The sequence below is a fragment of the Moschus berezovskii genome, chromosome 2 (assembly GCF_049115385.1).
Source record: "Moschus berezovskii isolate FMDL1 chromosome 2, NW_MosBer_1.0, whole genome shotgun sequence".
Classification (NCBI taxonomy): domain Eukaryota; kingdom Metazoa; phylum Chordata; class Mammalia; order Artiodactyla; family Moschidae; genus Moschus; species Moschus berezovskii.
Genome location: NC_142461.1, coordinates 45,338,325 through 45,355,064, shown reverse-complemented (window position 1 = coordinate 45,355,064; position 16,740 = coordinate 45,338,325). Strand labels below are relative to the sequence as shown.

General features: G+C 38.4%; 1 protein-coding gene across 11 annotated transcripts in view; it reads left to right on the top strand.

Annotated features, from left to right (window-relative positions):
• Nucleotides 1-9,698, top strand: part of CARF (calcium responsive transcription factor) — a 76,830-nt gene extending 67,132 nt beyond the window's left edge. For 10 of the 11 annotated variants that reach the window (XM_088828258.1, XM_088828240.1, XM_088828253.1 and 7 more), the window contains 2 exons: nt 626-764; nt 3,285-9,698. The gene's annotated coding sequence lies outside the window, so the exon portion shown is untranslated. Of the gene's footprint in view, nt 1-625; nt 765-2,916 lie in introns of all 11 variants that reach the window. The other variant, XM_088828241.1, reaches the window with a different exon arrangement.
• The last annotated feature ends 7,042 nt before the right edge of the window (nt 9,699-16,740 follow it).

Here is a 16,740-nt window from a genome sequence, read left to right as displayed (position 1 = left end):
GAAAAGCTAATAAAAGAGTAAACGAGGAAAGAATATTAATAGTTCTACTTAAATAAAGATTCATTTGAGGTCATGTCCATAAATTGAGAATCAGATTAGTCAGCATGTTTGTGCGTTTTTCTCCACTCATGGGCAACAGTGACTTGAGTATTGAGAACCAGACAGTGTGTTACCTGCTGACTGTAAGAACAATGAAGTAAATCTAATCCTAATCCTACAGGGATTCAGTACAGTGGCAAGCAAACATTTAATCAACCAGTTGTAAAATTACATGGTAAGTACTATCAGTTCTAACAAAGGAAAAACCATTTTAAGTCAAAGTAGGTCCAGGCTATTGAACAATTCAGGTTGTGTAGGGAATAGCAATCCATTAGACCAAAAATGCAGAAGATTGTGAAAGATTCACTTCTAAACTCACTTCCCTTTGTCCAATCAAAAAATATTATGTAATAAAAATTTTGCCTATTTCCATTCAGATCCCCTGTATTGAAACTCATATTAAACCAGATCCCCGAAGCTCATAAAGATTGTACCTCTGACTTCCCTGTGAAGACTGCTAAGACTATCAAAATAGTATTCTCCCTTACTGCAGTAAGCAAAAAACTCAGTTTTGCTTTATCAACAGGTAATTTTGGAAGTATTTTAAAGGAGCCAATATTTGACTGTTTTGGAGGTCCCATCAAAATCTGACCAACTTGGAAACAGCGTGTTTTTCTGAGGCCCTTTGAGCCTCCTGCACAGGGTCTTTCAATGACAATGGTGAGGTAAGTTCATATCGGGTTTGAACTCTGATTTCTTTTTTTTTAAATCAAACACTACAATGCAAATGCTAAGTTTAGTTTGTTAAATCTGAGAGTAATATCTAACAATAAGAAACTCTTTAAAAATCCATTGATTGATCAGCCTGAAAAACTTATTTGGGGTAGAAATCTGCATTATTACTGACAACACTACTGTTTGTCCTTATCATTTCTTCATTGTGCATCTATAAGCGGAAATTCATAAGGATGAAGATGAGGAGAAGTTTTGTATATTCAGAAGGTTTCTCTTCAGACTAGCATCCCTTGGAAAAAGTGTCTCAGGTCACTGATGAAAATCTTATCGGAACTTACTTACTATTGTTTTATTTTGTCCATTGGAAGTCTAGGTCTTGTTGTAGAGGAGGGGCCCCAAGATACAAAGTAAATAAAATTTGACTTACTGTTGCCAGTTTATCTTTAGTCTACTTCTGCACTCTCTCCCTGCTGAATTCCTGCATCTTATCTCTATTTGTACTAAAATCAAAATGTGTAATCTTAACTTTCTAAATGATAGGATTATTTAGAGTTTTAATGGTTACTTTGGGGGAACTTTTGATATAAACAAAATTGCTCCTTTTGAGAGGCACTTTGAAGCAAAAAAGCAGCAACATATGAAACATTCAGCCATCTACATTTTAAGGCGAGAGGAAACTTCCAGAATATATTCCAGGGATTATGAACTTGCCTCCTTAAAAGATTCCTTGGCAAAGGCAAGGGGTAAATGAAAAAAAAAGGAAAACCATATTTTCTAGATCCTTTCAAATCATAATTTGAATATAGTGTCCTTTATTCTTCTACTTTTCTCGTCCTGTGTTCCTCCATTTCCCTCTGTTCTGTCTCACCTTCTTTTTCTCCTTCCCTTCAAAACACCTCAGAAGGAGGTCTTATTTATCTAAAAGAGAACGATTACTTTGTTTAATATGAGGTTCCCTCCGTATCATTACTACACAAGTATTAACAAGTACTGGCTTTTTAATCATTCAAATCAAATTGTCAAGGGACCTGAATAAAAGTTTAAACCAATTATAATGACCCTCTTCTTCTGTCTCTCTCTCTGTCCCTCCCTTCCTCCCTCTCCCCCGTGCATGTATGTCAAAATAACTTTTGCTGAATCTGAGTTTTCCCATCTCTTTAATTAAGTAAAGATAATTCGTCTTTTAATGTTAATTTTGTATTTGACTAAAGCTCCCTCTCATTTTTCCATTTTGTTCCTCTTCTCCTTTTCCCTCCCTAGGGAAACATTAAAGATTAATTGGTGAAAATGATTATTCTGTCATCCTGTGCTCAGTCTGGCAATATCTAATGAAGAATTTATAAAATGGAAAGAAAAATAATGAAACTGTTTTTGTTTCTTTTCTTAAAATTGCTTTTAAGAGACACTTCTGGTTAAAACTATAAGAGAAAGAAGTCTTGTTTCCAAGATGAAGGGTTCTGAAACAGGATTTAAAGAGTTTTTGTAATTTTATTTATGAATATGAACATTATATAAAAGTGAAAGTGTTAGTCGCTCAGTTGTATCAGACTCTTTGCGACCTCATAGACTATAAACCACCAGGGCTATAGCCCTACTCTGCCCATGGAATTCTCCAGGTAAGAATACTGGAGTGGGTAGCCATTCCCTTCACTAGCTGATTTTCCCAACTCAGGGATGAACCCCTCTCTGTTGTAGGTGGATTCTTTACCGTTTGAGCCACCAGGGAAGGCCTGAAATTTATATACTTATATAAAATTCTTTCATACAATATTTCTGATAAATAGATGAATCATTAGATAAATTAGAGTGAATTAGTCATACTGGTTTAAAGGAGTGAAAAACAATGATCTTTTCCTGACTTTAATATATGAAATTACTGCCAATACAATATTCTAGATTATACAAGAAGATTGAACATCTCATGATTTAAACTTTCTATATTTTTGCATTGGTTTTATGGGCCAAGTGAGGTAGCATTATAGTTTTTATTTCTATGGATTGTTTAACATTACAAAAATCTAGAACCATTATTATTAGAATCATTATTTTAACTAGGTAGAATTATAAAGGTAGGTATCTTTAAAAGGTTTATTATGATATTTCTATAACATGAAAAATTTTTTTTTAAATTTTTTTTTACAGTTAAATGTATTTTTATTAAAAAAGCACAAATGCAAAGAAATGAACAGAGGAAAATTTATGCGTCGAACCTGGACTGGTCACTTATGATAAAATACATGCTACAATTCCATTCTCCCCAATCATTCCACCTTCACCCTCTCCCACATGAAAATTCTTAAGAACTTTATATTTAACTAAAATTGTAATTTCTAGATCCTTGAAGTGAAAGTTGCTCAGTCATGTCTGATTCTGCAACCCCATGGACTGTAGCCTGCCAGGCTCCTCTGTCCATGGCATTCTCCAGGCCAAAATACTGGAGTGGGTAGCCATTCCATTTTCCAGGGGATCTTCCCAACCCAAGGACTGAACCCAGATCTCCCTCATTGCAGGTGGATTCTTTACCATCTGAGCCACCAGAGAAGCCCCAGGAATACTGGTGTGGGTAGCCTATTCCTTCTCCAGAGGATCTTCCTGGCCCAGGAATCAAACCGGGGTCTCCTGCATTGCAGGTGGATTCTTTTACCAGATGAGCTACTGGGAAGATTCATAGGTAACTTAAAATAGGTTAGACAGATAAACTGAGTTATTTGATACATAATCTTTGAACACTTAGACAAAATCTAAAAAACAGAACACTGGCCACTAAATAGTTTTATCACTGTTGTTATTGTATATTTAAAAATAGATATAAATCAATAGGATGTGAAAATGCCTTTGTATTTTATTATATACATAGCATCCTTAAAATTGATAAATATAAAATGGTAAGCATGCTCATTAGAAAAATACAGTTCCTGGTGTTCTGTCTTTTAGTTGTCTGGGGAAGGGAAAAAGTTGGACATCTAGGTTAATGCAGCAATTAAGACTGTATTCAGTCTTAATACAAAGAGTTATGAATATATATGCAAAATAATTTATATAGAGGCAGTCGAAGCACGGGTTGGAAAAAGAATTTCCAGACTGAAGAGTATTGCAGAAAGGAGTGAGTTTATTAAGAACAAAGAGCAGAGATAAAATGAACACTGTGAGCACAGAGGGCTGACAACTCCTGACAGGCCAGGGAGAGTCAACAGTTTTCATGAGTTAATAGTCAATTTTTATAACCTCAGACAAAGAAAATTCCTGCTGGAAGGTTGGCGTTAGGTGATTGGTTGGGGCAGTATAGGGTGTTTACTGGAATGGGCATCTTTGTCTAACTGCCCCAACTGCTGTGCTCTGGATCTAGCATGGCGGTGCGTAGAAACTATGCTGCTCACAGGCTACTCCCAGCCGATGACTGAGCATGGCAAAGGTAATGAAGGAGGCCCATTTCTGTGAGAAGGACTTTTTGATGGGTAACTTTGGCTTAGGTCAGCAGACTTCACCTAATACCTGTCAAGTTCTTGCATTGAAAAACAGTTTAAACTAGACTCCCCTGCCAAACTAAATATCTCACCATTGTTTTTCCCCCAAGAGACACTGTTCAGATTGTCAAGGTAGTATTTCTTACATCAGTAAGCAGGAAACTTAGTTTTGCTTTATCAGCTTATTTTTTTGGTGATATTTTTAGAGAGCATTCAACAGATGAAAAGAACCTATCACTCAAAAAGCAGAGGGAAGACCTTCACAGGTAGAAGAAACAGTTAAATGCAAAGGCCTTGAGGTAGGAAAAAAAATATGTTAAAGGGTTGAAACAAATGCCAGCAGCATAAGCTTAGAGAACAATACAGAAAATGGTTTGAGATGAGGTTAGTCAGGTACAGAAAGCCTTGGAATCCATGGTAATCAGAGGGTCAGTTTCATCCTGAGTATCTTTTGGGGCCAGTGTGAGGAAAGCAGGAGAGACTCCATCTAGAAGCCTGTTCATCTTAAAGACAGGATGTGAACTGGGCCTGAACCCTGGCCAAGAGTGAGGAAACCGTTGCTAGTGAAAACCAGGTCTCCTGGAGACTTCCCTCCCTACAGATGACAAATGGAGATTGTAGTTGAGGTCAGGTTGCCTCTGTTTTAACCATGGAGACATCCCCCCTTGATGTATAATCATTGTTACCCTGCTTTAACCTTTGTTCTCCTAGCACCTACTTGTAAAACTCAATCATGTACAACAAAGAAGTTGCTAATGTAACCAGTCATGTAATGGGGGATATAAAACTGGCCTCTCAGAAACATCAGGGTCCTTGTTGGGAACTGATTCCCTTTAGAAGATTTTTAGTGGACAGTGATACACCTTGCTTTATATGTTGTAGGAGAGTGTATTATATAGGGACACAAACGGAAGTGGGGAGAGCAATTATAAGTTATGGGAATTGCACAGGTGAGAGCTTAGGTGAACTAGAGTGATAGTGATAGGCAAGCAAAGAGAAATGGATAGATTCAGGATATATTTTGGAGAGAAGATCAACAAGACTTGCTGACTGAAGGGCTGTTGGGAAGTGGGTGCAGGGATGGTAAGTGATGTAAGGGAAGAAATGAAGAATGACTCCAGGGTTTTAGCCTTGAGCACCTACAGGGATGGTAGTGAATTTTACTGAGTTGAGGGAGACAGATTTGGGTTGAATGGATTCAGAAGAGAAAAGCAAGAGCTGTCTTTGGACTGGTTAGTTTGATTTCCAAATGGAAATGTTTAGTGGGCACTTAGAAATACAAATCTAGAGGTAAAAAAAAAAATACAAATCTAGAGGTCAGAATTTGGAGAAGGCAATAGCAAGCCACTCCAGTACTCTTGCCTAGAAAATCCCATGGATGGAGGAGCCTGGTAGGCTGCAGTCCATGGGGTCGCTAAGGGTCGGACACGACTGAGTGACTTCACTTTCACACATTGGAGAAGGAAATGGCAACCCACTGCAGTGTTCTTGCCTGGAGAATCCCAGGGAAGGGGGAGCCTGGTGGGCTTCCGTCTATGGGGTCACACAGAGTCGGACACGACTGAAGTGACTTAGCAGCAGCAGCAGCAGAGGTCAGAATTGGAGATAAACATTTTTGTGATTTATCAACATAAAGATGGTATTTAAAAACAGAAAACAGAGAAGAAACGTACATAAAGAAGAGAAGAATGCTCAGGATCTAGCCCTGGAGCCCTCCAACACTTAGATCAGGTAGGACAGGAAAGACAGCTAAGAAGTGCAAAGGAACGCTAATAATGGTTCACACTGGTCAACTGAGTCCACTCTGGAACCTGTGAGGGAACTTAGGGGTGGAAAGTACTTCAGATCAGTTGCTAATTGAAGAAATCTCTTCAGTCTCTTAATCAACAAATACTTATCTGGTGAATATTATAAACAGTGGTCTCCAAGAGAAACTGCAATAGATAGGAACTCCAACCTAAATGCCTTTTGTGTGTGTGTGTGCTCAGTCGCTCAGTCATGTCTGACTGCGACCCCATGGTCTGGGGGCCACCAGACTCCTCTGTCCATGGAATTTTCCAGGCAAGAATACTGGAGTGGGTTGCCATTTCCTACTCCAGAGGATCTTCTCCACCCAAGGATTGAACCCATGTTTCCAGCCCTCATGCTTTGGCAGTTGTTGTTTAGTCACCCAGTTGTGACAACTCTTTTGTGAGTCCATAGACTGAGGTTTTCCAGGCAAGAATACTGGAGTAGACTGCCATTTCTTTTCTGCAGGGGATCTTCCTGACCCAGGGATCAAACCCAAGTCTCCTGCATTGCAGGTGGATTCTTTATACCACTGAGCCACTGGGAAAGACACTGAACCTTGTGGCTTATTTTTAAATACTCTATAATAGACTGTATTTACATATACCACTCCCCTGTACCTGAGGGGATTCGGATTTCTAGGCTTGGTTATAAAAATATTTCAGAATTTTTTTTCTTTCTAGTCTTTCTGCTTTCTATTCTTTTTTAAAAACTGCTTTACACTATCATTTTTTTGTTCTCTTTTTATACTTTATTCAATTTTATATTTCATAAAGTACTAAACTTGTTTTTATCTAAATTACAGTTAAGTGGCAGTATAAATTCTGGCTTTAAATAGACAGCTAAAATTATGTAAATATATTAACTGTCTTTAGAAGATCTTTCCTCTCTTTTCCAGATTGATTAACATTTGAAAATATATTGAAATGCTTTGGTATGATAATTATATTAATAAAAAAATATGGGTATATTTAGACCTTCAAGAAAAATTTAACCAAAGAGTATAGGCAAGAACAAAACAACGAAAAACATCTAGCTTGTAGTAGCTAAGAAACAAGGTGTGACTTTCAGAGTAACAGACTTCTCTATCAGTTGCATAATAGTATTTTATTCATGAGGTCTTTTTATTTCCATGGAAACACTGAAGTCATTTTAATTTTTAATTAACACTCGAGTATATAGTTCCAGCAATTTTAACTCAGTAGTAAGCACAAAAGCTAAAGCTTTACCCATTTCTACTTTAAAAAATGTAAAGGAGGAAAAGATGGTTTAAAATGGTCATGTATTTCATTTAGTTACATCTTGTAGCTGTTTATTGATCCTTTATTAGTGGCCTGTGGGATTTTAAATTCCCCAATCTGGACCCTCCACAGTGAGAGGCAGTCCTAACCACTGGACCATCAAGAAATTCCCCTTGTTTCTAATTTCACCCAAACCTACCCTGCAGTTTTATATCCAATTAATTCTATTTTTGTCTATGTGTACCTGCTCAGTTGTGTCCGACTCTTGTGACCCCATGGACTGCGACCCGCCAGGCTTCTCTGTCCATGGAATTTTCCAGGCAGGAATACTGGAGTGGGTTGTCGCTTCCTCCTCCAGGTGATCTTCCCGACCCAAGGATCAAACCCACATCTCCTGCGTCTCCTGCATTGGCAGGAGGATTATTTACCACTGAGCCACTTGGGAATCCACATGGAACAGTAGTTGGAGTAGTCAGTTTTTATAATGGTAGTAATACTACTAAATGTGCTGATGGAGGAGACCTGGGTTCATACCTGGGTTGGGAAGATCCCCTGGAGAAGGAAATGGAAACCCACTCCAGTACTCTTGCCTGGAAAATTCCATAGACAGAGGAGCCTGGCAGGCTGAAGTTCGTGGGGCAGCAGAGTCAGACAGGACTGAGCACACATCAGTTGATCCTCTCAACTGGCCTGGGTATTGTTATCACAATTTTTATGGAAGAAAAACTCAGAGAGATTAAATGCCTTGTAGGTAGGAAGTCACAGAGAAGGCAGTGGCAAGCCACTCCAGTACTCTTGCCTAGAAAATCCAATGGTTGGAGGAGCCTGGTAGGCTGCAGTCCATGGGGTCGCTACGAGTCGGACACGACTGAGTGACTTTACTTTCACTTTTCACTTTCACACATTGGAGAAGGAAATGGCAACCCGGGTGTTCTTGCCTGGAGAATCCCAGGGACCGGGTAGCCTGGTGGGCTGCCGTCTATGGGGTCGCATGGAGTCAGACACGACTGAAGTGACTTAGCAGCAGCAGCAGCAGGTAGGAAGTCAAGAACTGAAGCTCTGAAACTAAAAAACAATAATAAATTTTTTTCTTCCTTTAATTTCTTTAATTTTCTATTCTCCCTCTTAATTTATACTGAAACAAACTTTTGTTTCATCCACACTTCTTTCTTTAAGGCACTATTTTTTTTCCATGCAGTATAAAAATTTGCTCGACTCTGATTTTCTAAATTAATCTTACCTTTACACTGTTATATGTGATTAATACCTTACAGTAGTAGTAATAGTAGTAGTTAAAGTGTTAGTCACTCAGAGTTGGACAGGACTGAAGCAACTTAGCATGCAGGAATGTATGCATGAGATATGTAGGCTTTATTACTTACCTTATTTCTAAATATTTTCACAAGTTGTTTAATGTCACAAAGTTTCTGTGGTAGAATTAAGTCTGAGTATATTTTTCTGTTTTGTAGCTAAGGACACAAAATTGTAGGGAATAATTGACATTTTTTTTTGGTACTACTTGTGAAATCATTTGGAACTGAAATTATATATGATCATCTGAAAGTAGTCTTCTGAAACTTAGTTGAGTAATTTTAAAATTTGAGATTAAATAAGCCACAACCATTATATCTTGGGATTCTTAAATTTCCTTACTTTTCCTAGCTTTGCAATAATTCTCACAATTCAGGACTGAAAGCATTGATTTTATTTAAAGAGAAAATGAGCGGAAATGAATCACTTTTTATGAAAAAGGAGTTAGTTTACTTATAAAGAATTGTCTGAACTTTGTACATAGATATGAAATTAAGTGCATAGTCAATGACAATATATTTAATCATTTGCTTTTCAATAATGTACATGGAACTTGTAGTACAGACCTTACTGTTTTGAAAAGTCATTTAAAAGGAAGAATTGCATAATGCCTTGCTACCTAGCAGCATGCATTTCCTATTCAACTTGTCTGCCCTACCATTCCCCAAGCTATACAGCATTTGGACTGTCAACAATGCTGGAAAATAAAGGTGTTGTTAATTTAACATGTATTTACTTAATTTCACGATACGATAATTAACATTTATTGAATGACAGATGCTTTTTATTTATCAGTTAATTCTCTCAACTGGCCTGGGTATTATTATCACAATTTTTATGGAAGAAAAATAAACTCAGAGAGATTAAATTCTTTATAGGTAGGAAGTCGAGAACTGAAGCTCTAAAACTAAAAAAAAATAATAAATTTTTTCTTCCTTTGATTTATTTAATTTTCTATTCTCTTAATTCATACTGAAACAAACTTCTGTTTCATTCATACTTTTTTCTTTAAGGCACTATTTTCCATATGCTTATTCACAGCTGGAAACCATAATCTTCTTGACCTACTAATGTTTTTCACTCTGATGAATCATGTCATAAGCAAATGCTAATGATCCTTTTGGCAGGAAATATATGTGAGAATGGAATGTTCAGTAAACAAAGATCTTTTTCCTTATATTAAGTCCATTATAATAAAATCGGAAAAATGAAATATATAATTTTTTTAGAAATATCCTCAAAGAACTGAAGCATTTCCTGTTTTAACCATTATTGACTGCCTTTAATATGTGTCAGACTATTAAAGAACTACTTGATCTCAGATCTTTCTTTAATTGTTATTTGATTACCATTAAAATTTTAGTATAATATAAAAGTTAAGCCTAATGAGTCACAGTTATAGTCATTTACCCCTGAAACTCTAGATCTCATTCTCATAACCTTAATTCCAAATAAGCTGATAATTATTAAACCACTTTACTACTCAAACAGAAAAAGTAAAAGAAGCCAGGTATTCAAATGAATATACAAGTCAAAACAACTATCCGAAACAAACACTTGAAAACAGTTCTAGATATAGTTCCTGCTGCTGCTGCTGCTAAGTCACTTCAGTTGTGTCCGACTCTGTATGACCCCATATACGGAAGCCCACCAGGCTCCCCCTTCCCTGGGATTCTCCAGGCAAGAACATTGGAGTGGGTTGCCATTTCCTTCTCCAGTGTGTGAAAGTGAAAAGTGAAAGTGAAGTCGCTCAGTCGTGTCCAACCCTTAGGGACCCCACGGACTGCTGCCCACCAGGCTCCTCCATCCATGGGATTTTCTAGGCAAGAGTACTGGAGTAGCTTGCCATTGCCTTCTCCGAGATATAGTTCCTAGGAACACTAATTAATTGTTAGAAATATCATACATTGTTTAAATTTTTTTTTTTAATGTGGACCATTTTTTTTTTTTTAATCTTTATTGGCTTTGTTACAATATTGCTTCTGTTTTGTTTTGGTATTTTGGCCATGAGGCCTGTGGGATCTTAGCTCCCCGACCTGGGATTGAACCTGAGTTCCCTGCTTTGGAAGGAGAAGTCTTAACCACTAGACCACCAGGGAAGTTCTTTTTAATTTTTTTCCATGAAAAATGTAGGGGAAAAAGCTGAGATATGTGGTGGTACAACACATACAGGAACAGAGATTACACAAAGTTTTGTTTTTTTGAAATTCTTAAAGTGGGCTTCCCCGGTGGCTCTGACGACGGTAAAGAATCCTCCTGTGATGCAGGAGACCTGGGTTCTATCCCTTGCTTGGGAAGATCCTCTTACGTAGAGAAATCCATGGACAGAGGAGCCTGGCTAAAGTATTGTATTGCTCTGAGAAAGAGACACTCCTAGATAAATGGTAAGTAAAGAGACTTATTTGGAGAAGACCCCGATGTTGGGAGAGATTGAAGGCAAAAGGAGAAGGGGACAGCAGAGGATGAGATAGTTAGATAACATCACCAACTCAATGGACATGCATCTGAACAAACTCCGAGAGATAGTGAAGGACAGAGGAGCCTGGCATGCTGTGTAGTCTTTGGAGTTGCAAAGAGTTGGACATGAGCTTAGTGACTGAACGACAACAAGAGACCTCAGATGGTGATTCACTTGAATTTGAATTAGAGCAATTGAACTTCAAGGAAACTGCTTTCTTAGAACAAGAAATCTCTTCCAGTCTCAACATTTTCTTTCCTTCACATTTAAGAAGGAAATAAGGATTTTAAAAAGAAAATACTGCCTTTTAAATTAAAATTTCCTGTAATTTCCTTTTTCTTCTTGATTAAAGAATTTTTCTGTATTGTAACCTAGGGAAGTCTTAACTTTCAATTAACTTGCCAGCCACCATAAAAGTTCATTATACATGAAAGTGAAGTGGTTTTCTTTCATGTTTCAACTGAATTTTAATTATAAGTGTGTGTGTGTGTGTGTGTGTGTGTGTCGGGGAGAGTGTACAATTACTTCTTGCCTTGAGAAAGATATCACAAGGTCTGAACAACAAATACGGTTTTATTCTTGTCATATGCGTACTTACAAAACTCTAATTCAGACAGAATGGAGTCAAAGTCAGTGATCCAGCATTCAGGACACTCTGGTGAGCTAGTTACAACCTATATCTTCCCAACCTCATCTCCTTCCTTCTTCCACCTGAGTTTGACTGCTCATGGTTTTCTAAAAACGTGGGAAACAATTTCCCCAGGAATCAAGCCTTTACCTAAGGCCTTCTTTTTTCAGAATTGTCTTTCTCTTCTTTCTTGACACCCAAATTCTAATATTCCTTCACAGCCTTGCTCAGGTACCACTCTCTGCTAAAAGCCTGCCTTAATCATAGTAGTTATTTGGTAGTATCTCTCTGCAACTCTCCCCATTAAATATACCTTTACCTCAGTAAGAATCCCCTTTATTCTGTTTTTCCCCCTTTCTTTATCTTATGCTTCAGATCTGCAGTCTTGAGTACAAAAAAAAAAAAAAAACTGTTAGAGACATGGTTATCCAAGTAGAAAGTACAGGTGTGTTAAATTCAGAGATTGCTAATCGGTATGAATTTTGCCTCTCTTTTTTGCTAGCTAGCTGTGACCTTGTGAAAGTGCAAGTATTAGCCACTCAGTCATGTCTGACTCTTTGTGACCCCCTGGACTGTAGCCCACCAGGCTCCTCTGTCCATGGGATTTTCCAGGCAAGAATACTGGAGTGGGTTGCCATACACTTCTCCAGGGGGTCTTGACCAGGATTGAACCCAGGTCTCCTGCATTGCACACAGATTCTTTACTATCTGGGCCACAGTTCCTTAAACTTACTGAACTGCAGTTATCTAATCTGTAAAATGAGAATTCCATTTTCCTTGCAATGTTATTTTGAGAATTAGAGATAAAAGATGTAAAGCATACGGTACTGTGTATGTAAAATACACAGTACTGTGCACATAGCAGGTGCTCAACAAACAACTATTAAGCATACTTGATTTTTAGTCTTAGTTCTGGTGATAGCCACCAATAGCAGCCCGGTCTTGAGTTAATTTACTTTTTTTTTTTTTTGGGCCGAGCCAGATAACTTGTGAGATCTTAGTTCCCTAATCAGGGATTGAACCTGGGCCCTGACAGTGAAAGTGCTGAGTCCTAACCACTGGGCCACCAGGGGATCCTCTCATTTGCAGTTTTAAAACTAGATCACGAAGTTTGCAGTACACTATCAAGTAAGCTGGATCTATCTTGCCTCTCTTGGGAGTCCTAAAGGACATCTTACGTACCTAGGCAATCCTGGGATTCAGAGGTTCTCAACTGAGCATAGTTTTTGCCCCCAGTTTTTGTCCCCAGGATATTTGGCCTTGTTTGGAGACATTTTTGGTTGTCATAACTGGAAGACATATTGGCATTTACTGGCTGGATGTTAGATGCTGCTAAGCATTCTTCAATGCACAGGAAAGCTCCCTAGGACAAAAAAGTACCCAGTACAAAATGTCAATAGTGTTGAGGCTCAGAAAATTTGCTCCAAACACATCAACCTATGGACTCTGAAAAGGCGGCACACTGAGGTCAAAAACAGCCTAGAATTAAGGAGTTCTGGGTTCTAGTTCTGTCAGCCATATGCAGTATGCTGCAGGGCTAGTCAACTCCTCCAGACCTCAATTTATTTTTAATATCATTTAACTTATTTCTCTATTTTCTGTGTTTTCTACAATGCAAATTCACTCGAGCTGCACTGTCCAACAGTAGCCACTAGCTACTTGTGACTAAGTTAAAAATAAAAAATTCATTTCTCATTTGCATAAGTCCCATTTCAATTGGTCAATGGCTGCATATAGCTAGTGGCTACTGTACTAAATAGCACAGATGTAGAACATTTCCATTTGGTGGAAATTTCTGTTGGACAATGCTTGTCTACAGGCTGTTTTTGATCAGATTCAGGCCTTAATTTTTTAATATTTAAAATGAAGATATTGAATTACATGATCTCTAATGGTAACTTCCAGTTTTCTAGTTCTGTGATTCTAAAGGACAATACAATAATTCTCTTATTCTGAGTGAATAATCAACTTTAATAAAAGAATCTGTAAATGGGTGGAAAATTCTAGAAAAACCCATGTTCATGTATTTATGTACACCCATGTTCCAGTCAATGTAATCAGAATTAGAGTGTTTGCATTAGCATGTCTGATCATAGTTTAGACAACTGTGTGGTACCTACTGAAAAGGTATGGGATCGGACTTCTAGTTTTTGGTTCAGCATGTAAGGATCTTGAAAATTGTCACTCCATCCTAACAACAAGTAAACAACTGAACAAACTGAAAACCCAACAATTTTTCCTAGCTCCATGAGAGATGAGAGGTCACAGGGCAAACCATTACCTGCAAAACTGCAGTGACAGGTGAATACAGAGAATCCCAACTTACCAGAACAGAAACCCTCAGCAGAATCGTCCATAGCAGTCCATTCTGGGTTGGAGAAACTTGCCTGTAATTAACAAACCTCTGGAGGCTGAATGGACAAGTCTGAGCATTAAAGGAGGTTCCAGCCATTGAGGCCCCAGCCTCCACTTTTATGAATTTTATTGCTAGGAGTTCAATGAGGTGTCACAGTAAATCCTGGAGAAAACCCTCATGTTGCTGGCAGAGGGAGGGGGAGAATAACCATTCTCAAATAACCAAAGGTCTGCTGTCAACAGAAACTGTTTTACCAAAGCTGAAACTATTGGGGTTTTATCAGAGCCTAGCTGAAACTGCAATACTTTGTCCACCTCATGCGACGAGTTGACTCACTGGAAAAGACTCTGATGCTGGGAAAGGTTGGGGGCTGGAGAAGAAGGGGACGACAGAGAATGAGATGGCTGGATGGCATCACCGACTCTGTGGACATGAGTTTGAGTGAACTCCGGGAGTTGGTGATGGACAGGGAGGCCTGGTGTGCTGTGATTCATGCGGTCGCAGAGAGTCAGACACGACAGCGACTGAACTGAACTGAACTGAACTGAACTGATCTAGAGGATGTGAAATACCCAACTTTAGTACACTCTAGCCATCCTGTCCCTCTTAAGGGGCAGGGGAGTGACAAAGCACCTCAAGTCAGAGACCTAAAAGACTGAGACCTAATCACAGGACTATAGAAAGCTTGCCCTCCTCTAACACACCACCATCATACTACTAAAGGTTTATTTATTGCAGTTCCTTTGCTCGGTATATCATGTCTTGGTATCATAAAATTACAGAGCATGTTGTTGTTCAGTTGCTCAGTCATGTCTTACTCTGCAACCCCATGGACTGCAGCATGCCAGGCTTCCTTGTCCTTTACCATCTCCCGGAGTCTGCTCACACTCATGTCCACTAAGTCGGTGATCCCATCCAACCATCTCATCACAGAGCATACTAAAAGGGAAAAAAAATCACAATTTGAAGAGACCAAGCAAGCAACAGAACCAGACTTATATATGGCAAGAATGTTGAGAATTATCATACAGAAAAATTTAAATGGTTATGATGAATATGCTAACAGCTGTAGGAAATAAAGTAGACAGCATGCAAGAAGAGAAGGTCAATGTAAACAGAGATGGAAATTCTAAGAAAGAACGAAGAAATGCTCCAAATCAGAAACACTGTAATAGAAATGAAGAAGCCTTTGATGAACTCATTATTAGACTGGACACAGCTGAAAAAAAGCATCTTTGAGCTTGAGATATGTCAGAAGCAACTTCCAAGACGGAAAAACAAAAATGAAAATACTGAAAAAAAAATAGAAAAGAATATTTAAAACTGTAGGACCACCACAAAAGATATGTGTATAATGAGAATACTAGAAATGAAAGAAAGGAACAGAAGTAATGTTTGAAGCAATACATATTGAGAAATTTCCCAAAGTAGTGATAGACAAGATTTGGGAATCTCCAAGGACACCAAGCAAGATAAATGCCAAAGGCTACACCTAGGCATATCATATTCACAATTAGAAAATCAAAAATCTTGAAAGAAGTCAGAGGGGAAAAAAATCACCTTTCCTATAGAGGAACAGAGACAGAAACTTAAATCTGACTTATCTTCAGAAGTCATTCAAGCAAGTAGAGTGGAGTGAAATATTTAAAGTGCTGGGAGAGAAAACATGCACCTAGAATTCTGTACCCCATGAAATTACTCTTCAAAAGTGAAGGCGAAATAATTGGGGGTGGGGCACACAGCATGGCATGCAGGATTCTTAGTTGTCTGACCAGGGATAGAACAAGTGCCCCCAGCATTAGAAGCATTCCCACCAGACTGCTAGGGAATTTCCTGTAAAGACTTTCTTTGACAAAAATTGAGGGAAATGGTTGCTAGTAGTTCTGTCTTGCAAGAAATAGTAAAAGAAGTTCTTCAGAGAGAACGGAAACAATGTATCAATAGATCATATACTTGGGAAAGAAAGGAAGAGCATCAGAGAAAAAATAAGTGAAAGTGCTTATTTTTTTATTTTTTTAGACCACACTGTGTGGCTTGTGGGATCTTAGTTCCCCGACTAAGGATGGAACCTGTGCTCCCTGCATTGGAAGCACAGAGTCTTAACCACTAGACCCAGGGGAGTCCCAAATAAGTGAAAGTAAAATTAAAATCTGTAATAAAACTCAACATTGAAAAAACTAAGATCATGGCATCTGGTCCTGTCCCTAGTGTTATTTGCTCAGTCGTGTCTGACTCTTTGTGACTCCAGACTGTGGCCTTCCAGCTCCTCTGTCCATGAAATTCTCCAGGCAAGCATACTGGAGTGGGTTGCCATTCTCTTCTCCAGGGGATCTTCCCAACCCAGGGATTGAACCTGGATCTCCCACATTGCAGGCAGATTTTTTACAATCTGAGCCACCAGGGAAGCCCCCACTTCATGGCAAATATAAGGGGAAAAAGTAGAAGCAGTGACAGTTTTTAATTTTTTTACTGCAGATGATGACTGCAGCCGTCGGTTGTTTTTTGGAAGGAAAGCTATGACAAACCTAGATAGCATATTAAAAAGTAAAGACATCACTTTGCCAACAAAGATCCGTATAGTCAAATATATGGTTTATCCAACAGTCATGTACAGATGTGAGAGCTGGACCATAAAGAAGGCTGAGCATCGGAAGAATTGATGCTTTCAAATTGTGGTGTTAGAGAAGATTCTTGAGAGCCCCTTGGATAACAAGGAGATC